The 23,814-nt window shown below is 36.3% G+C and overlaps 1 non-coding gene across 1 annotated transcript; it reads left to right on the plus strand.

Annotated features, from left to right (window-relative positions):
• The first annotated feature begins 10,141 nt into the window (after positions 1-10,141).
• On the plus strand, positions 10,142-10,248 carry LOC122122655. Its single transcript, XR_006150193.1, has one exon. It is a non-coding gene; the product is annotated as a U6 spliceosomal RNA (small nuclear RNA).
• Positions 10,249-23,814: the final 13,566 nt, after the last annotated feature.

The following is a 23,814-nucleotide window of genomic DNA, read 5'->3' on the forward strand; positions in this document are numbered from 1 at the left end:
TCCCCAACCAATCCTCCCCCCCCACCAAAATTTTAAAGTTTGTTTTCTACATAATGACTTGTACATCTCATTGTTGTAATGGTCAAACTGTATCCCTATTAGTTAAACGATTTGCTTTTTCCCTTCCCCTCCACAAATTATAACAACATCAAGTACAGTGAAAGCAGGGTTTTTTACAGTGGAGGAGGGACATACAAAGCAAAAAAGAAATAATCTTATAAATGTGTTAGAAACAATCGCATTACAGGAAAAATAAACAATTGAATATATATGTTAGGTTTCATTTCCCTAACATCAACTTGTCTGACAGTTTCTGTTTGTCTCAGACATATACTAGTTATTGCAAATAAGGGAAAACATGGCACTTAATGTTTCTTTGGGCCTGGCTTACATCACTTAATATATTTTTTTTCCTAATCTTTCCATTTCCTAACAAATGGAGCAATGTCATTCTTTCTGATGGAGACATAGAATTCCAGTGTGTACATTTACCACATTTTCGTGATCTACTCATCTACTAAGGGTCATCTGGGTTGATTCCATATATTAGCTATGGTAAATAATGATGCAATAAACATAGTTGTGCTAGAAGCTCTAGTGTGGTCTTGTTTGTGAACATTTGGGTAAATACCCAAAGTGGGATTGGTGGGTCATAGGGGAGCTCTATGTGAAGACTTTTGAGGAACCTCAATAATTAATTCCAAACTGGCTGAACAAGGTTAGACTCCCATCAACAATACATTCATGTTCCTTTCTTTCCACATCCCCTCCAGCATCTGTTGTTATTAGAGTTCTTGAATTTTGCTATTCTAACTGGTATGAAGTGGTATCTCAATGTTGTTTTGATTTATATTTCTTATATGACTAGGGAGGTTGAGCATTTCTTCATTTGTCTACTGGCCATCCTTCTTTCTTCTTTAGAGAACATTCTCTTTAAGTCTTTAGCCCACTTATTTATCTTCTTTGAAGATTTTTTTGGGGGGGATTTAATTTTTGAGTTACAGGTATATTTTAGATAAGAGACCCTTGTCCATTTTATGGCTAGTGAAGACCTTCTCCCAATCCGTAGGCTTTCTATTAATCTTGCTAGCTATGTCCTTTGCCATGCAGAAGCTCTGCAATTTTATGCAATCCCATTTGTCCAACTTTTCTTTGATTTGTTGTGTTTCCAGGTCTCTACTAAGAAAATGTCAGCCTGTGCCAACAAGACCTAGGGTTTCTCCTATTCCATCCTGTAATGTTTTCAGAGTGTCTGCTTTGACTCTGAGGTCTATGATCCATTTGGAGTTGATTCTGGTTCAGGGTGATACATATGTATCTTGCTTTAGTGTTCTACAAGTTGTTTACCAATTTTGCCAGCACCAATTACTGAAGAAGCTGTCTTTCTTCCATTCTATTTTTTAGCTCCCTTATCGAAGATTAGATGGCTATAGTTCTGTAGGTTCATTTCTGGGTTTTCAATTCTATTCCATTGGTCCTGAGGTCTTTCTTGTGCCAGTACCAAGCTGTTTTGATTACTATGGCTATGTAGTTGAATTTGAATTCGTATTGATATTCTTCCAGCACTGTTCTTTCTGTTAAGGATCATTTTTTGCTATTCAGGGTCTTTTATTGTTCCATATGAATTTTTTGAGTGCCTGTTCTATTTCCTTGAAGAATGAGGTTGGAATATTGATAGGAATCACCTTGAATTTGTAGATAGTCTTCGGAAATATTGCCATTTTCACGATGTTGATCTTTCCAATCCAGAAGCATGGGAGTTTTTGCCACTCTCTAAGTTCAGTTTTGATTTCTTTTTTCAGTTTTTTAAACTTTTCATCATAGATACCCTTCACTTCTTTGGCTAATTCCTAGGTATTTTACTTTTTGTGGAGCTATTACGAATGGAGTTGCTTTCCTAATTTCAGCCACACTTTTCTTATTGTTGGCATACACAAAAGCTATTGATTTTTGAGGATTAATTTTACACCCTGCTACTTTGCCAAAGTTTTGAATCAGCTTGAGTAATTTTGGAGTGGACTCTGTGCGATTCTTTAATTACAAGAACATTTCATCTGCAAAGAGGGAGAGTTTTACTTCTTCTTAACCTATTTGGATCCCTTTTATATTTTCACCTTGTCTTATTGTTGTAGTTAGTCATTCAAATACTAGATTGAAGAGAAGTGGAGAGAGTGGGCATCCTTGTCTCATTCCTGAGTAAGAGGAAATAGCTTTAGTATTTCACCATTAAGAAAAATGATGGCTATAGGTTTGTCATATACAGCCTTTATTGTATTGAGGAATGTTCCATGGATTCCTAATTTTTCCAGAACCTTCATAATAAAGGGGTGTTGGATCTTGTCGAATGCTTTTTCTGCATCTATTGAGACAACCGTGTGGTTCTTATCCTTGCTGCTGTTGATGTGATGAATTATATTAATTGATTTGCATATATTAAACCAGCTTTGCATCCCTGAAAGGAATCCTGTTTGACCCTGATGTATGATTTTTTGGATGAATTGTTGAAGTCAAGTGGCCAAAATTTTGTTGAGAAACTTTGCATCAATGTTCATAAACGAAATGGGTCTATAGTTCTCTTTCCTTGATGAGGCCCTTCATGGTTTTGGGATGTGTGTTATGATGGCCTCATAGAATGAGTTCATTAGTGAACTTTCTCTTTCAGTTTCATTGAAGAGTTGGAGGAGTATTGGTTTGATCTCTGCTTTGAAGGCCTTATAGAATTCTGCTGTAAAACCATTTGGTCCTGGGCTTTTCTTACATGGGAGGTCTCTTATTGCTGGTTCTATTTCAATGCTTGGTATAGGCCTTTTAAGATAGTTTGACTCATCTTGGCTTAGTTTCGGCATGTCAGTATTTGCTAGGATAAGGTCCATTTCTGCCAAGTTCTCAAACTTAATAGTTTAAAGGTTTTAGAAGCATTCCCTTATAATGTTCTGAATCTTAGTTGTTTCTCTGATATTTCCATTCTTATCTCTGAGTTTATTTGGATGTGTTCTCTTCTTTTTCTGTTAAGTTTGCTAAACGTCTGTCAATTTTGTTAAATGTTTTGAAGACTCAATTCTTTGGTTTCTTAATTCTTTCTATTTTTTTTTTACATTCCAATTCATTTAATTATGATTTAATTTTAATTATTTATTTGCATCTACTGGATTGTATTTATCTTGCTGCTCTTTTTCAAGGAGGCTCGGATGTCTCATTAAATTGGTTTCACATCTCTCCAATTTGTTGATGTAGGAACGCAGAGGTATAAACTTGCCTTTGAATACTGTGTTTGCTGTGTCCCAGCGGACACAGCAAATTGGTGTGTTCATTTTTGTTGAATATCATGAACATTTGAATTTCCTTTCTAATCTCTTCCATGACCCACTCGTGATTCAGTAGTGTGTTGTTCAGGATCCATGTACTACATGACTTTTTTTGGTGGCTTTTGGTGTTGAGCTCTAATTTTATTCCCTTGCGGTCTGAGAGAATGCAAGGTATAACTTCAATGTTTCTGAATTTGGACAAGTTTGCTTTGTGGCCTAAAATGTGGTCTATTTTGGAAAATGTTCCATGTGCTGTGGAGAAAAACGTATTGTCTAATGCTGCTGGGTGAAATATTCAGTAGATGTTTGTTAAATCTACTTGGTTTATGCAGTTTTTTATATCTGTGGTTTCTCTATTGAGTTTTTGCGAAATTCAGCTATCTAGTGGGGAAAGTTCTGTGTTAAAGTCCCCAACAATTAATGTCTTTGGATCTATGTGGGATTTGAGGGAAAATAGTGTTTCTTGGATAAATTTGGGTGCTCCGTTGTTTGGCAAATAGATATTTAGAATTGTAATATCCTCCTGAAGGGGTAATCCCTTAATTAGTATGTACCGTACTTTTCACTAATTTTAATTAAAAGTCTATTTTATCTGATATTAGGATTGCAACTCCTTCTTGTTTATGGGGACCATTTGCTTGGTAGATTTTGTTCTAGCCTTTATAATTGAAAATGTTTGTATTTGTGGCCAAGAAGTGAATCTTGAAGGCAGTAGATAGAAGGATCTTGCTTTTTAATCCAAGTAGACACACTTTGTTGCTTAATTGGAGAATTAAGTCCGTTAATGTTGAGAGATAGAACTCAGAGGTATTTGGGAGTTCCTGCCATTTTATCCAACTTGTTAGGGGCTGCCGCAACTGTATTCTTCTTATGGTTCTTGGATTCTAGTTTGGGTGCTGTTTCTTGGCCTTTATTGTGGTCTTGTTGGTTTTCTCTGTGTAGGTCATCTTTAAGATTCTTTTGTAGGGCTGGTTTGGTAGAGATATATAGTTTCAATTTTTCTTTGCCATGGAAGTGTTTTATTTGACCTCCGATTATTAAGGAGAGTATAGCTGGGTAAATTATTCTTGGTTAACTCGTGTTTGTCTTTATGGCATGGCTTACATCATTCTAGGCTCTTCTTGCTTTGATTGTTTCTGCTGAGAAATCTGAGGTGATTCTAATTGGTTTCCCTTTACAGGTGATTGATCTTTTCTCCATGACAACTTTAAGGATCTTTTCCTGGGTCTGAATTGATCCTGTGCATATTATAATGTGACAATGGGATATCCTGTTCTGGTCTGGTCTATTGGGAGTTCTAAAAGCTTCTTGTATCTGAATAGGCCTATCTTTTTGCAAGTTTGGGATGTTCTCTCCTAGGATCTTGTTAAACAAATTTCTTAGACCATTGACTTCTGGCTCTAGGTGCTCCTCTACACACATTTTCCTCAGATTAGGCCTTGTAATGGTGTCTTCCAAGGGTTGAATGTTGAATAGATCTATCATATTTCTTGGATTTGTCTTGGATGGTTGTATGTTCTTTCTCTATAATATCTAGGCTGTCTTCTATCCTCAGGATTCAGTCTTCTGCATGGTCTATCCCACTATCCAGACTTTCTACTTTTTTTTATTTCCTTATAGTTGTTGGGCTTTTATGGCTTCAAATTCTTTGTGGGATCTTTGTTTTAGATCTTGTATGAAATTCTTTACTTCCTTAATTTAGTGTTCAGTGTTTATTCTCAAATCACTTAGTTGATTAGTTATGGTTTCCTTGGACTCCCATTTCTTCTGTTGGGATCCATTCAGCATTCCCTTTGTGGACTCCCTGACTTCTTTCAGCTCTCTGTTTATGGATTGCATGAATGCCTCTAGTGATCTCTGTCTATTCTCATCCCGCTCTCTCATTTTCTGTATTACTCTTTGATTAGCTTCCTCACATCCATGCAATTCTTGTAGTTCTCTTTGTTTGATCTCAGCCTGCTCACACAATTCCTTTATTTCTTTTTGAGTGTAGTCAAACTGCTCAGGCAATTCCTTTATGTATCTTTGAGTAGCTTCCTCATGCCCATGAGCTTCCTGTTTTGATCTTTGGTTTGCCTCCTCTCTCTCCCTATCATGATCACACAGAGTCCATTGCAGGTTTTCAATCTTTTCATTTACCATAATTACCATTAGTATTTGTAGAGCTTTTTGGGAGCTCTCTTCTGGATTATTCATTATCTGTTCTGTCCACTGATTATCATGAGTGGAGTTGAGATACCCGGACTTGCCAGTTTTCTTGTGATTTTCCAGCTTATACTGCCCATTTGGGATGAGAGTAACACCAATTTGGTCCTAGAAAACTATGTTAAAGCAAGCATCAACAAAGTCTTTAGTTGCACAGTCCAAAGCCTGCAGATATAATCTAGTTCAACAGATATACTTTTCAACATCAAACAACTATGTATTAATAGGCTACGAACCACAAAGAAGAATTTGCCAAACAAGAAGTTATTAGGTTTAGTGAGAGATATGGGTATAAATAGGAATAGGTGGATGTGGAAAGGTAGAAGGAGAGCTAACTTAATCCTAATCTCAAAGCAGGAAATAGGTTGGATAGATTGATAGTAGAGACGAGGGAAAAAAGAAAGAGAAAAAAAGACAAGGAAAATTAGTAAAAAAAAATTAAAAATTAAAAAGTGAAACACTTAAAAATTATGCAAATTAAAAACGTAATGTTCAGCGACGGACGGGAATAGGATAAGAGAAGGGGAGGAATAGAAAGGAGACGTGAAAAATTAAAAAATAAAAATGTGTAAATTTTATATATGTATATAGAGGTAATACGGCTATTAAGGAATTTAAGTCTAAAAGGTTTTGAATTCAGTAATAATTTTCTGGATTAAGTGTGTATACAATGGGGGATAAGGTCTAATAATTGACTACAGGTATATCTGAGAATGAGCAGAAAAGCGATTAAATCATGCAAAGAAGAACAAAAGAGAAGAAAAAGTGAAAAGAATGAGAAAGAAAGGAAAAAACGATCCAAAGGTCAGTAGAGCTAAACAAATATGAAAAAAAGCACACACACACACACATACCCCTAAAATAAAAATTATAAGAAGAAGAAAAAAAAGTTAATAGAAAACAATTTTTTAAAGTTAAAAATTAAAAATGTTTAAAAATTTTTAAATAAAATGTACCAAAAAAAGAGTTCTTTCCTTTTTGGGGGTGAGATGGGAAGATCCTGTATCTCCCTTGTGTCCATTACCAGTCTCTTGTTGGAGTCTCTGGTCTGATTGTGGTGCTTGATTTTCCTGTAGCTTGGTTGTTTTCTTAAGTCAGTTTGTTTGAGCAGGCAGAAAAATGCTTTGCTTTACCTAGGATTTTGTCATCTGCCTCCCAGGCTACTTCAATGGGAGGGAGATCTGCTTTGAATATCACAAAAGAGGGTGATGGCTGTTTCTTCTAGGTTGGAGATTCTGTGGTGGGGCTAGGTACTGGGTAGAGTTGAGGTCTTTTAGCAAACAGTAGCTTTTCCCTGAGGGGCTAGCATCTGAGGCAGTCACAGAGCCCAGTCCAGGAGCCATCCTCAATGTTTAATGTTACTGAATTTCAATTGATTATCTAGGCTGCTGGAGGGAGGGGCAGCCTCTGGCTCTGTTTACCCAGTGATGAAAGCCACTCCTGGGGCTGGCACAGCCCAGGCTGGGTGACTTTCTTCTGGGTGGAGCTGAGCCTGGCAGGTCAGGTTAGTTTCCTGTGACCTGCTAAATGACTTTTTGTTTTCATCCAAGGACTGATTTGGAGGTAGATTCTCAGCCATGCCTTTGCCAGTATCAAAGATGGAGATCTCCAGTAGTGGGCAGGTAGGGGTGGCCTTCCCTTCTCTGCTCTCTGAGAAGGAATGAGGAAGTCAGGCTTCTACTCAAACAGGAGTCTGATTCCTGGGTCATCTCTGGTCGACGATCTGAAGGATGAAGATATCTGCTCTTGTCAGTTCTTGCTGGTGTTGAGTAGAATCCTCTCTCCTGCTGCATCTGGTGCCTTTGTCCTAGACTCTCTGTGTTGCAGGTATGGTGGCTACAGACACCACCGCCCCCACCATAGCAGCTCCGGCTACTGGCAAGTGCTCAGATTTGTCTCCTTGGCTGGATTTTCCCTCTCTGGCCTAACTCTCTGTACTGTGTTGGCACACTTGGTGTGATTCTCTGGCTTAGGACTCTTCACTGGAGCACTAATACTGCTTTCTATATGAGAGCTTGTTTAGCTTCCAGCTTCTCCTCTGCTATCTTCCCGGAACCCTAAATTTAAATTTAAATGATAAATTCTTTTAAAATCGTTTCACTAGGGCACACGTATGGATAGATAAGTGATGTGGGCAGAATCAGAATTATTCAGAAGGTTGTAAATGGATGCTTACGTAGTTTTCTCTCAGCTGGATCATAGAATAGAGACTGTCCTAATTGGAACAAGTTAGCCTTCCGAGGTTTTCTGCATATAAACACGGCATCAACATTTTATTAGAGGATTATTCAAGATTAGCTATATGTTGATTGATAATGACTGATCATGACAGAAAGTTGACGGAAAACCATCTATACTTCAGTGAGGTTCTGATTTGTGCTTCACAAACTGTTATGAAAGCTCTACATGAGAAATCTAGCAGCCACATTTCTAAAACGTCCTTGGGTTGTTACACTTTCTGATATTGTCTCAATCCAAGTACTTCTCCTTGGAGTTCCATACTGTTCAATGATGCTGTATTAGCTCCTTGTTACAATTTGCAGGCTGGGGGCTGGCAAGGTGGCTCAGTGGTAGAGTGCTTGCCTTGCATGCATGAGGCCCTGGGTTCGATTCCTCAGCATCACATAAGCAAAAAGAAAAAAGCCGGAAGTGGCACTGTGGCTCAAGTGGTAGAGCACTTCCCTTGAGCTGAAGAGCTGAGGGACAGCGCCCATGCCCAGAGTTCAGGCCCCACGACCAGACCTCCCCCCCAAAAATAAATAATTTGCAGACTGGTCTTTTTAATGAAATTTGTGCTTATCAAAATTGCTCTCCAAATTCCATGCACAAACTGCATACAAAATTTATCTGAAAAAATTTGTATCTGTTGATAGTGCATATACTTTTAGTTTCATTACAAATATAGAATGTAGTAAAAATTCTCATAGCAATTATACTGCACTAGCTTGTGGGCAGGCTCTAATGTAAATAATATACTGTGTTCATGTAGAGATTTTGAGTATCCAAAGTAATAAGCCTGTGGTCCTAAAACCAATACCTTACTTATATTGAGTGACAAATACCACTTCATATATGGACACGTTTTCCTTGTATCTTTTTAATACATATTTTTATTATAAATACTGTACAAAGGGGTTACAGTTACATAAGTAAGGTAATGAGTACATTTCTTATTGAGCATTGTTACCCCCTCCTTTGTTTTTACCCTACCATCCCTTCCCTTCACTCCTCCCCACCTCCCGCCTTCACCCATCCTCTGATAGAGTGTCTTGTATATCTCATTGTTACAATGGGTCAACCAGTATCCTTTCCTCATATCTTAAATGAAGAAATGCTGGCTTGATTTATGCTGATTCTACTTTTGTAGACACATCTAAAATCACTGGCCAAGTCCAAGAGCACATAAATGAAATGGCATCATTTTTTTGTCAGTTGGTATAATTGTGTTCTACACATTTATTGACAGGTTACAAATTACTCTCAAACTTTAAAACATTAAAAATACTTTCTTTTTTTTTCTTATTTTCTTGGCCAGGAAATCAGCAAGACCTCAGTCAGCATTTCTCTCATAGGAATTTTCACATAGGTTAGTTAAATGTATATGTAGAGTCCAGTTTTCTGAGGATTCACTCATCTGCCTAGGAAATCATGCTGGCTGTTGGAAAAAGAGCTCAAGTAATGATGCCATTTAAAGCCTTATAACTTTACTCTTTACCAGGGTATTCTCTTGCTACTTTGGTTGTTGAGAGTGTCTACAAGACTAAGAATTCCGTGAGAAGAAGGGAGACACCATATGACTTATACCCAATTGACTTGCTATCACTTGTACAGCATTTTGTAAGTCAAATCTCTCTAAAACTACCAGTTTTAAGAGATAAGAGGAGTGGTAAAAGAACTCTTAGAGACAAATACATCTTCAACACATATTGTTCCAAGTATTCCGTTTAGGCATATTCAACAAATGGTGAAACTTATGTTGGCTGTAATTATGTGTCTTTCTCCATGTGTGCATGTATACATGTGTATATGTATGTGTGTGAATAGTAACATACATGTGTACATTATGGCTTATATCATCATTCATTCCTTGCTAACAAATAAAGTAAGGAATCCCTAAAGTTTTAACAGAAACTGTGTAGTTAAAGTCTTAACTCTTCACTCTGCTTCTTTACACAAAGACTTTGCAACTCCTCATTAATAAAGTTTCCATAAACTCTGAAATGTACATACTTAATGCTTAATGTCGGCTAGCATAAATCTTAAATACTTTATAGAAAAGTTTTATACTTGCCAAATAGTCCTTTTTTTGGCATATATAAGCAAAATCCCCAAAGTAAGCATATTTAAAACATTAAAACTTTTAACAAACCTTAACACTTTCTGCAATGTTCATTTTGACAGGTGCCTTGAATAGAATAATTGAATTCCTCCTCATACACATCTCTTGAACAATAAATATCCAGAATTATTTTGTTTTTGGTATGTCTATCTTGATTTTATTCTTAAATGTGTGCTTATGTAAGAAATACATGATTCTAAAATTTCACAACAATTTTTTTGAACTTACTTTTTGTTGAATTGTCTAGTTTAATAAAATCAATAAAAATTATACTTTATATAAAAAATGTTTTATGCTCAATTTAGCATCACATACACTAACATTGGAACCATACAGAGAAGATTAGCACACCCCAGGCGCAAGGATTACATGAAAATTCGTGGAGCGTTCCATAGTTTTTACAACAGATGCTGAAAGGTATGTGGCCACAAGGGAACTGTACTGCATTCTTGGTGGGAGTGTAAACTTGTTCAACTACTTTGGAAAGTAGTATGGAGTTTCCTCAAAAGACTCCACATAAACTCCTCTATGACACAGTAATCCCACTTCTGGGGATTTACCCAAATGATCATAATCAAGACCATACTAAAACTACCAGCGCAACTATGGTTATTGCAACATTATTTACGATAGCTAAGATATGGAATCAACCCAGATGCTCCATTAGATGAATGGATCAAGAAAATGTGGTATATATACACAATGGAATTCTATGTCTCCATCAGAAAGAATGACATCTCCCAATTTGATAGGAAATGGAAAGACTTGGAAAAAAAATTATTGTGTAAAGTAAGCCAAGTCCAAATAAATACAGGTCCCATGATTTCCCTTATTTTCAATAACGAATATATGTCTTGGATAAGCAGAAAAGTTCAAAAGATATGTGCATATATCCAGATAAGATGATGTTAAAGAAATTGAACACCAAGGTAGGGACACAAGTGGTTTTTTTTGTTTCTTGCTATTGTTTCTAACGTACTTATAATGTGCGATGTCATTTTTTTTGTTTCTTTGTATGTTTCTCCCCATGCTATAACCCCTGTTTTCTCTGTATTTGAAGTTGGTGCACTTACATCTTGTATGTATGCTTCTCTAATTTGGGGAGGGGAAGGGAAAAAATGCTCAAATAGGGATACAGGTTGACCCATTGTAACAATGAGATGCACAAGACACTATGTTGAAAAATGAACTTTACAATTTAGGCGTAGGAAGGAAGGGTGAGGGGAGTGTACTTGTGGAGGTGGGAGGGAAGGGATGGTAGGGGAAATACAAAGGAGGAGTTAACAATGATTGTTAGGAAATATACTAGTTTCCTTGTTCATGTAAATGTGACCCCTCTGCACAGTATTATTACAATAAAAAACATATAAAATGCTCTGAGATGGAAGAGTTTATTTCCTCTATTTTACCCATATAATATCGTTAACAAAGAAATTAATGCAGAACACTGATATGAAGGTAATTTGAATAAATGTGTGTGTGTGTGTGTGTGTGTGTGTGAGTGAGGGGGCACCGCACAATCAAACACATGCGTGCGTGCAAACACACGCCATGCATGTATATTGGCGTGCTGAGAGTTTAAAATCAGGTCTTCAAGGTCTTGCTAGGCTTTTACTATCTAGCTACAATATAAGCTACATTTCAATTCCTGGCTTTTTGCTAATTCATTAAACTTTTTGAAAAATAATTTCATGACGTGTTTTTTTTGGCCCTGATTGGCGCCCAAGTGTTATCCACAGATCTCAGTCTCCTGAGCAAATATTCAGAGTAGATAGGATTATAGGTGTGACCAGCCAGAACAAGGCTTTTAGAATAATTTTTAAAATAAAAGAAAATTTACTTCAAGGGAGCCTGTTTTATCATCTCCTAATTTGAAAGCCTTTTGGAGTGATTTTATGATAATTTAATTTGTTTGGGGATTGTTAAAAGATAGAAAGTGATGATATTTAAAAGTTTTAGTACTTTTTAAAAAAGAAACTGGAACTGTGGGACAGAAGAAATTTGGCTGTCTTCGGACATCAATTTATAAGCTCAGCTCTGTGCATGATATCCCAATGTCACCAACGCAGTCTGTGTTGAAGACAAAATGTGACAGAAAACAATCACCATGGGCAAAATTTGCTACGCTCTTATTTCTTGGGCAATATGAATATTGAATTGAGAGTATAAAGAATGGAGAGATTTTACCCACCTTTTTGGTATTGCTGAAAGACTTTTGGAAACTTTGACTCATTTCCTTCCTCACTGTGTGTGTCTTTGGGCCATGCACTTACTGTCTTTAACTACAATTTTTCCCAACACTACAATGGTAATAACATTAGCATTATAGCAAATGTTATCTTAAGAATTAAGAGAATAAAACTTGTGAAACACTTAACATAAACCTATGAATGATCTTTGAGTTTAGCCACCATTCTTTTTAAAATACTAAAAAGAATGTGAAAAGTAGTACAGAAACCATTACATGTAGTGTGAGCAACCAGAAGTAATATCTACTGACCATGCTCTGTGTCCAAGGAAGCCAGGTGTATAACTTCTTGTGCTGTAAATAAAACTGGTTATCTTATGTCATGATAGTGTAAAAATATCAGGGACAGAACGATGAGGGAATGTTGTAGACTGAGGTGAAATCCATATGAAAATGTGCAAAACTGATAAAACATGGAAGTATCTGAGCAGTATGTTGTGTTTTACATCATTTAAGTTACATCGCAAAGATAAGGAAGACCTAGAAGAATAAAATGTCTTTTTGATAGTCTATCATAGGTCCTTAGAAGGATGAACACTTTCCTCATTCTTGTAGAGGCATCGTCAGATGAGGGGAACTATATTTTTTGTTTGCTTCCTTCCATTTATTCTTCAGTTTGAAATCTGAAGAACATGAGACTGAAAGAAACCAAGTGAAATTAGCCATGTAGCCTTTAGAAAGAACAATCAAAGAAAAATAAATAAAATATATATAGCCTTGTAAAAGGTCTAACTACATTGAGTTATATAGTCTCAAGCGTTAACAGAAAATGATTTAAAAAATATCATGTTAATAAAAATTTAAAAATGTTTGGAGCTGCTTAATCTTTTTCCATTTTCTACTACTATGAATTAATTATTGATTTTCTACAGAGAGATTAAAGATCAGATTAATAAGAAACTTGATTAAAAATGGACAAAAGTTCTGAATAGACATGTTTTCCAAAAAGCCCTGAAAATCGCCTGTGGATTTACAAATTTGTATTTAATACAACTTCTATGCTGGCTTAATGCTTTGTGAGCAGAAGTCATTAGAGAAATGCAATTCAAAATTGTTATGATATTACTTCTTAACTATTATAACTTTCATCAAAAATATCCAAGGAACCAGGTGTGGTGGTAAAGGCTCGTAATTCCAAGTGATTGGAGGATGGAGTAAAAGGATTTGAGTCTAAGGCCAGTCTTGGGTACTGCACACAGTAAAAACCTGCCATTTAAATAAACTCAAAAGGTAATAATGTTGGCTGGCGACACTGTGGAGAAAAGGAAATTTTCTACACTCTTGGTCAAAATACAGGTTAGTGTTCTCATTGTAGAAAGTAGTATTCAGTTTTCTAAAGACATCCAAAGTTGAAATATCATCTGACCCACCAATCGCGTGATTATTTCTCTCTGGGTAACTCGTAAATATATCTGTAGTTCATTGTTATTCACATTATTCACAACAACAGCCAAGATATAAATCGAAGTCCAGTGTTCAACTACAAACTAATAAAGCAACTGTGGTACTTGCATAAATACCTTTTTCTGTTGATCCCAAAGTATTTTTTATTATTTTCCTGTTTCCATTTGATTAACCTCCAAATTGGAAATCCAGATATATGATTTAATTTAACCAAAACTACTTATTGAGTATAAGGAACTTCTACTCTCTACATTCTTCCCACTAAGATCACCAAATATGGTGAGTCTGAAATAGTCTATTTTTGATCTATGTTAATATTCTTTACAATATGAGTGAAATGTTTAAAAAGTAGTATTTGTTTTAGCTTAATTGCTCTGAAGAGACAATAAATGATATTATCAAAGCTTAAAAATGATTTGATTTAAAATTTAGAATTCCGGAAATGGTTTTGACCACTCTGGTTACTGGAGCTTTCACTACAACCTCATGAGACAATTTATACTGATAAAGCAAAAATCTGAGGTTAGACATTTATGAATAAAAAAATCATGTCATTCTGAATATGTAGAGCTACATATAAAACATAAAAAATTCAGCTTTTAAGTACCTGAATATGCTAGTACATTTAATTGCAGGGTAAGTACTAGTTCTGAAATGAGATAAAATTGCACTTATTTTGAAATATAAACCTAAGTATTTATTAGAATAAAAGAAAATGTTTAAAATATCACTCATTCAAGAAATAAGATGTAGAGTTAGTTGTTTTTCATGCCAATTAAGTTCTCTAAACTTACTACAAATATAGATTAGTAAAACTAATTCATTGCATTGTAGGGAAATAGCAATCCCGTTTCCTAAAACTCATGAAAATAACTTTTTCTGAAACAATTGCTAAGTAACTGTTTTATATTGTTTTGTCATGGAATCTTATTCGATAAATTTTTATTCATTAAGTTAAATAATTGGACAAAAATATAAATTATGCATAAAAATTGTTTATCTAACACGAGTTTATTTTTTCAGAAGACAGATCATGGCTCTCTTAAAGAACACTAGAAGGCAGTGTTCTTTATTAATTTTTAGTTATTTTGTTAATGGATATTAATTGTCAGAAGTGACAATTCCATAATATATTTAACATATTTGATTATACTCCCTCTATTTCTCGTTCCTCCATTACTCGTTCCTCCAAAGATCTTCTGTTATTCACATAAAATTACATCTTCATATATGCACATATAAACTAAATTGGAAGATTTAAGCTAAACTGCAAGTTAATTCAAGATGTACGGCGAATTAATAGGATTAACAAAAACCTGAATATCTTTTTGTTAACTTTTGAATTGAGCTATTATTATTATTATGGTTAAGGTTAGGATCCCAGACAGAATTAGAATTAGGATTAGAGAAATAGAAAATTTAGGTTCATCAAATGATGACCCATTGCAACAATGATACTCACAAGACACTATGTTGAAAATGAAGTTTACACCAAGGGGAGGGAGGAGAAAAGGAATTGGGGAGGTATGGGTTAGTGGGAGATCAAGAAAGAAGTGGGTTACAATGCTCAACAAAAAACGTAATCCTTACCTTATACTTGTAACTAATCCCTCTTTAAAGCATCTTTGCAACAAAATAAAATTTTTAAAAAATAATAAAAAATAAAACCTGACAGGAAATAGAAAAACATTTAAAAATTTATGTTCAAAATGCAAGTAAAATTTAGACCTACACGCTGAGCAAGAGTTAGGATAAATATGAAAAAAGTGGCTTGCTATTAACACGATGATTCAGTTATATGTAGGCTTAGGATTAGGCAAGGTGTGCCAGTTAGAGTGGGGTTAGGATGAGAAAAACATGTAAGACATTGTGTAAAACTGCCACATATTTTAAGAAGAATGAATGGCAAGAATGATTGAAAACCAGTCTCTGTTACTTTAAACGTTCAGATATAATTTGGTTTAAAGTGTGAGATACTTTTTTGTTCCAGTTAGGGTTAGGGAAGGATAAGCTTTAAGGTAAATTTTAGTTTTCCAATTAGAAGTAGAAGCCAAAAAAATGTGCGATTGAATAGAATCTAAACAATTTTCCTTACATTAACCATTTGGTGTTAAATTCCGAATGTGATTTGGATTAGGTTTCTGGTTAACCGGTGTTGAGGATAGAGAAATGGGTTAAACTAGTGGCTCGCACCTATTATCCTAGCCACTCAGGAAGCTGTTTTCTGAGGACCGCAGCTCAAAAGTAGCCCAGGCAGGAAAGTCCATGAGACTTTTATCTGAAATTAACCACCATAAAACACAAAAGCGGTGCTATGGCTCAATTGGTTGAACGCAGACCTTGAGCTAAAAAACTCAGCAATCATGCCCTGGCCCAGAGTGCAAGCCCCATGACCGACAAAAAGAAAAAAAAAGAAATGTTAAATATTAAGTAAAGGTGAACCTATTTTTCAGATTCCAGGAATTCAGGAAAAGCTGGGATAATGGACGTACAATGTATTTCTTAATATCAGGATTTGAGATCAATGGGTATAATGATTCCTCTTATGGAACAAAATACATTCAAAGTTAAGAGTGAAAAAATCCGTAGTTTTTACCAAAAACCTGCAATTTATTTCAAGAATTACCAGTGGAATTTCAGTTAGGCTTGCACAAAACGAGCATTTTTCATACATTTTAGAATTGGGATATGATTAGTGTCAAGGTTATGGTTAGGATTCCAGCCATGGTTAGGTTTGGAGTGAAGGAGAAAATAAATGAGGGTCAAATTGAAGGTAAATTTTAATATAAGCCTGATAAGAATTAGAATGAATGTAAACTAAAGTATTGCTTTTAATATTAGAATCTACTTACAATTAGGCTGATGGTTATTCTCAATGTTCCAGTTAAGAAAAATTAAGTTTTGGGTTAGAAAATGACTAAGATATTGGAAAAATTGTAACCTATGTTTGGAAGGATGAATGAAAACTAGTGTACTTGTGTGTTAGTATTGTCATATAATTTGGATTAAGATTAGGGTCAGTATTTTCTTTTGATTATATTTACTGATTATATTTACTGTTATGAATAAGAAAGCTTTTAATATAAAATTGTGTTCACTAACAAGTAAAAGCAAATATGTGAGGCTGAATAGTAACTAGAACATTATCATTATATTTATTCCTCAGTGATCATTCTTGTAGTGATTAATGAGAGTTTTCCAGTCAGGTTTATGTTGAGAGTTAGCGTTAAGTAATGGACTAGATGGTAAGAAAATCTGAAACTGTTTTCAGATACAGTGGTTCAGGAAAAGGTAGAATCAATGGAAACTACAGTATTTTCCTGGTAAGAGAATTTGAAGACAAGTAATGTAATGGTTCATGTTAGGGAACAACATAACTTTCGAGGTAGAGTCAGAAAATTTGCGTGAATTAGGGCAAACTGAAACTCATTTCCAGAGTGAAAACTGGAATATTCATTAGAATGATTAAAAACTAGAGTATTTTTCTTAAACATTAGAATTGGATTATCATTAAGGTGAAAGTTAGGTTTTTAATTCCAGCTAGGCTTACTGTAAACATTAGGGAAATGGAAAATTTAGGGTCAAAGTGAAAGTAAATCTTAGAATAACAAGTAGAGTTAGAATTAGGATGAATGTGAAATAGAAAACTGCTAATAATATTACGATTAGAGTATGATTTGTGTGAGGGTTAACATCAATATTCCAGTTAGGGTTAGGGTTACAATAAAGACAAGATAATGAGTGAAACTACAAACTATTTTTAGAAAGATGAGTTGAAGTTAGGATGAATAAAAACAAATGTATTTGTGTGGCTTTTAGACTCTAAAGGCCATTAGTTCTAGGTTTAGGTTTACTTTCCTAATTCCGCTTAGGCTTAGGGTTAGGGAACGGTAAGCTTTAAGGTAAAACTGAGTTTCTACTAACACTTTCAAGTAAAGTAAGTGCGAAATTTAACAAAAACTACAGAGTTTCCCTAATTTTCCTATTCAGGGTTCAATAGGGTTAAATTTAGAGTTAGGTTTCTAGTAAGGTTTAGATATATCATTAGGGTTTGGAAGGAGAGTAGATTTTAAGTAAACCCACAGCTTCTTTTTGGATATACAGGAGTTCAGTAAAAGTTAAGATCAATGGAAACTATGGTATTTTTCATGATATGAGAATTTGAGGTTAATGATTCCTAATAGGGAACAAGATAGATTTCAGAGTCCAGGTTAGGAAATCTGTAGGATTTGGAGCAAATTGCAAATCATTTCAAAGACAATGGGTATCTGTAAGGATGTATCTAAACTGGAGTAATTTCCATTAATTTTAGGATTGGGTTACTATTATCAGCACGGTAACTCTTAGGGTTTTGACCAGGATTAGAGTTAAGATTAGGGAAATTGAAGGTTGAGAACTTGAGAGACTTACTTCATTTGTGTATATATATGAACTATTCTAAGGCTTTAACTCAAGGCTTGGGTTCTGTTCTTGAGCTTTATTCTGTAGGCTACGAGCCACGAATTCACTTCCAGCTTTCTTTGGCAGTGAATTGGAGACCAGAATCGCACAGACTTCCCTATCCAAGCTGATACTGAACTGAGATCCCCAGACCTCTGACTTCTGATTAAAGTAAGAATTAAAGGCATGAGCTACTATTGCCGGGGAAAGTGCTTGACTTTTATTGATTGTTTTTACTTATGTTCAAGATCAAGTCTTGAATTCAATATCTGAGAGCGTTGGTCACGAGGTAGCCAATGCCACTTGAACCATATCAACTAAAATGATTAAATTTTCTTCAGATGATAGGCATCATTACTGTTGTTATAAAACTCATCCTAACGAAAAAATATTTATAGACCCTAGAGTTGATCTGTGCACATTCTCATGCTTTGCCTCTAATTGCATAACATTTTAGGGACATGATTTTTAATCATTATTTTGAGTTATCATTAAATAAAGCAGTTAATGCATACAGTATACTTTGATCAATGCCAATCCTTTCAACATTCTCATCCATCCCACCTCTATGAAAATCTTTCTTCACTTTTCTTAATTTTGTAGGAAATTTACTGCATTCCTCTCTACTGTTCCTCCAATTCCTCTTCTTCATTCTATCTTTTCTCCCTTTACTTCTCTTTTGACTACCCACTTCCATATTTTCCATCAACTCTACTCCTAGGCATTTACCTGAAAGTTTACAAACCAGGATATAGTTAAAGTTTCAGCACAATCATGCTTACTGAATCAGCCCAGATACCCTTCAAGTGAGAAATGAATGAAGAAAATGTAATACACACACACACACACACACACACACATTGGAAATTCTACTTACCCATCAGAAAGAATATTGTACCATTTGTATCTCTCATCTCTCATTTCTCTTATTTCTTCTGCCTGATATCACATTGTTGCCTTACTGTCCCTGTACTGCAGTAACTGACAAATGCAAACTGATGTAAAAGATTTTCAGGGTTATTGTCTAACCATAGATTTCTGAATACAAGTTCTTTGCTCCTTCTCTTTGTATATTCATGCCTTTGAGTAGTGATTGTGCAGATTCATTTGTACCATTTGCTACACAGAAAAGAGATGAATTACTTGCACATATATTTACATACATGTATATACATACATACATGGATATATGCATTTTATGTTTTCAAGAATTATGGAGCTAACAAAAATCACATGCATTTTCCTTTCTTTTCAATTATTTCAAGCCTAAATAACTTTGTCTCTTTTGAATACCTGATTTTAAAGAAATGTCACCATCTCTGATCTGTCAGTGGCCTTGAAATTAGATGCTTAAATAGGACAAACTTATTTAGGCTTTTTGGTGGAAGAGAGGAGTATTACTAGGGTTCTATCCAGGAGTTCTCTGCTTGCTAGACAGGACTTTTGTTGTATAGCACCAAGAAGCTCAACCACTGTTGCCATACTTCTAGTCCATATTATTTGCTTGAGTTCTTGAATTTTTGCATTGTCAGGACTAGCTGAAAAATCAAAAACAGGCACAAATCCTTCTCTGTGACTGAGCCCAGCTGGAGGCAGGAACTTTTATTTCCGCAGATATGTTCAAAATCACATTTGTTATAAAAATTACTAGATGAGACCTTCATGGGTGAGGTGATATTGGGTTTCTGGTGGAGCTCTGTCTGGTTTAAGGGAGGTACAGCCTGTATGGTGGAACAGTACAGGGCTTTGAGGGTGAAGGCCAGTGTGTGTAGGGCTTTGAGACATCAGGGAGGGAAAAGGAAGGACTAGACTTGTTAGGGGAGGGGTCTCTTGTGGAGTAGGTGGGACTTAGGACGGACGCTGCCAGGTGGACAGGTTTTCACTGGAAGTAGGTTGGGTCACTGGGGAGGAGGCTGTTTGGGGAGGGGCTTTGAGAAGGAAGAATGAGGCTACAAAGGAGGAGGTTACTTAGACGAGGGGATTTGGTGGAACACTGTGAGCCCTTGTGGGATATGTAGGGTGAGGTTTCCCATAAGGCAGGGCAGGGAATGGAGGCAAGAGGTTGACAGAAAGTGGGGATACTGGAGCAGGAATGCAGAGCTATGAGGGAGTGGCTTTTCAGGGTGTGGCTTTGAGAGGGCAGGGTGGTACTCAGAAGACATAGGTTAGCAAGGGGCAGGGTTTCTCATGGAGAATGGCAGGCCTTTGGGAAAGTGTGTTAGGGTGGAGGTGGGGTTTCCAGCAGGGCAGGATGTAGTCACAATGTATGGAGGCGTTATTAAGGACCAGGGCTTTGTGAGAGCAGTGATAAGATCCAGTGCACTAGACTAGGTAGGATGGGGTTTCTGGTGTAGCCAGTCACCACTTCGTAAAGAAGAGTAAGATTGGATGGGTATTTCAGTGTTGTAAGGCAGGACATGGATTATGGACAGGATTTCCAGCAGGGCAAAACAACCTTCCAAAAGGGACTATGGAGGGACTGGGATTTACAGTTGAGTCTAGTGAGCCTTTCAGAGGGAGGCCAACTGGTGCAGTGGTTTCCAGTGGAGCAATGTAGGTGTCCAGAAATGGCATAGTGTGGTGGGGGTTTTCTAGTGGGGTTTTTCAGGAGCAGGGCAGGGTTTGGAGCCATGGGGCTAGTTGGAGGAGGGGCTTTGAGAAAGAGTGGAAGAGCTACAATGGTGTAGGGTAATTTTGGGCAGTGTATCTGGTGGAGTAAGATGTGTATCTGGAGAGCAAGGCAGGGCATTGAGAGAGTAGATGTGGGAGGTAGAGAGGCTTCTGGTGGAGCAGGGCTGTCTTTTTTTTAATTTAATTTAATTTTATTTGAGAACATATTGTACAGAGGGGTTACAATTACATAGGCAGGATAATGCATACATTTCTTACCAAGCATTGCATCCTCCTCCTTTGTTTACCCTTCACCTCCCTTCCCAGCCCCCCTCTCTCCCCCACCCAATCCTTCCCCGCCTCCCCTGCCCCACACTGACATTGTAAAGCTCGTTTTTGACATGACATTTTGTAATTTCAAGGCAGGAAATGGGCTGTGTGAGAAGCTTCTGGCCAAGCAAGGCAGGGCTTCAAGGGCAGTTATAGGGAGCTGAAGGGTTTTTGGTATAGCATGATGGGCTTTGTGGGAAGAGGTAGGTTCAGGTCTGTGTCTGAGGGATTATGTCTCTTACAAGTAGGCTAGTTATAGGCTGAGTATCTGATGAAACCGGGTGGGGGGGCGCTGGAGTGAGAAGGCTGGTTGGGGGTGGGGTATAAAAGGGAAGGGAGGAGTTTGGAAGTACTAGGATATGGGAGCAATGCGACTATGAGGGACTAGAATAGTTAGGGGCAGACTTCATCTGGTGGATGAGGTGGGGATTTGAGGGAGGAGCCTGGTGTAGGCGGGGTTCTATTGCAGCAAGGTGGGACATAGAAGGAGATATTGATGTGGCCTGGTTTCTGGTGGTGCAGAGCAGGGATTCCAGAAGGGGTGGAGTAGAAGAGGGATTTCCCTAAAGCAGAGGAGGGCTATCAGGAAGGAGTCTGGTTTCAGTCAGGCCTTTGAAAGTTTTTAGCAGGGCTTCCAGGGGGTAGGTTAGTTAAGGTTGAGCTTTTTAAGGATAAGGCTTACTAGAAGTGGGTTTCCAGTTGATCTAGTCAAGTTTTATGGGAAGGAGGGATAGCAAATGGGCAAGACTTAGTGAAGAGTGGGGCTACAAAAAATAAAAAGTTACTACTAATAAATAAAATATAAGAACAACATTTTCTTTCAGTGTAGAATTATATTATTTTTATGTGTGTGAGAGATACTGGAGAAAGTAACCAAGTTTTAATTCCTTCCTAGGGAAATTTTGCTTTATTCCAGTTGATTGAAAATAAAACCATAGGTCAAATCAGGCTCAGAGGCACACAGTAGACTAAGACACATGAACCAAGAACTTGATTCCCCAGCACCACCATTAAGGACCACAAATAAAAAGTTTAAAATATCTCACTTGGTCATAATGGACAATATTGTCTTAAAATTGTGAATGAATAGAACTTTTATTCTAACCATTTTAGAAATCCTAAAACTAAGTAAGTAGTAATGTTTTAACTTTATACAATATTGAAAAGTATACTAAAAATAATTAGGAAAATATAAAATTGTACACAGAATGTTCGTTCTCCAGCATCAATTCTAATCTGAAAGAATTTAAAACCAGAAAATTGCGATATAGTGAGATTGCAGCATCGTTTCTTTTCAATCATCAAAATGGTTACTTAAGCAATGTGTCTTTATCATCGGATGCATCGATGTTAAAAACATATCTAAGAATGTGAAGCATTACTATACAGACCCTGAAGAAACTCAGAAGGATCTGTGAAATGTTGTTGGAATAAAATTAATGACTAATTACAGTAGGATCTTCACTAGGCCGATAAATACTTTCCAGAAGAAAAGGGCTACATTGAAAAATAAACAGTGAAAAGGAAGCAGGCAGGTAGACCTTGAAGTAAAACTTATCCAATTAACAACATATATGGAGGCATGATTGCAATCTTCTTTTACCTAAGTTATAGTTACTGACCTATGTTCTTCCCTAATGCCAAATAGCAAAGCCATGAAAATGCAGTAATCATTTTCAAGACATTAGACTTTACAGAAAGCATTCAATGAATGCATTGCTAGAAAGCAAAGATTGATATTTGAGCTAAAGGGTGAAGAAAATATCCCCAATCTCTGACCCTCTGCGGTGAGAGGGGTACAAGACGAAGCACAAGGAGAATGGACAGAATTACAGTAGTGCATACCAGTATTTCCCAAGATGCAATGATGAATGTAACAGGGGAGAAAATCAACATGATCATCACAGGACTTAGCATGGGAGAGTAGAGAGAAGAACAGTGAAAATGCAAGGAGATTTACAAAGGATGTCCTTGCATATTTGGCAGAAGAGTGCATGGCATTGATGTCTAAACTATGTGGAGGTATTATAGGAAAATACCTGTGCTCATATGATGCCACAAGAAGTGATGAACTTATGATTTACAGGACATTGAATAATCATAAAGGTGCTGCTTCAGTAGTGCAGAGTTAAACCTTGGTAAATTCTGTTTTGAAACACCTAACACACTGTAAAACTAAGAAAGGAAGATTCAAATTATATATGTGACTTGACCTTTTGCAACAATAGAGTTCAAAAAATCAAATCACAAAATGTGCATGTAAAAGGATAACATTAATAAAATAACATTTAAACAACACCCATTTTATGTGAATATTCTTGGTTATAAGTGATTTGTTTTCCATACAGATTTCGGATGCACAAAACAACAAAAAACAAAAACAAATCAAAGCAAAAATCACTTGTCAATAAAGCTGGATGCCAGTGCCTCATCCCTATTCCTAGATAGTCACGAGGCTGAGCTTGGAAGATCATGGTTCACAGATGGCTGAGGTAGCAATCCATGAGATATTTATGTTCAATTGTTCAATCAAAGACAGATTGAAACCTTGGTTTAAATAGTACAGACTCAGTCAGTCATGAATGAAGAAACCAAGCAAGAGTTTTGAGGCTCTGAGTCAAGTTTCATTACTGTCTGCGTACACACACACACACACACACACACACACACACACACACACACACACACACACACAAATGGCATGAAAGAAGAAGAACAAGAGAAAAAAAGGGAATATTAAGAGTTTAAAAAGTTAACCTGTCTGTCAGGACTATCCTAAGCATATATTAATTAATAAAAATGAGGCAAACCTTGGAACCTATTTTTCTTTGAGTCTGGCTTCCTTCACATAATATGATTGTTTTCCAAGTCTTTCCATTTTCTTAAGAAAGGAACTATCATTCTATCATTCTTTCTGATAGAAGAATAACATT

Source organism: Dipodomys spectabilis, unplaced genomic scaffold (assembly GCF_019054845.1).
Source record: "Dipodomys spectabilis isolate Male_0828 unplaced genomic scaffold, ASM1905484v1 ptg000214l, whole genome shotgun sequence".
Classification (NCBI taxonomy): domain Eukaryota; kingdom Metazoa; phylum Chordata; class Mammalia; order Rodentia; family Heteromyidae; genus Dipodomys; species Dipodomys spectabilis.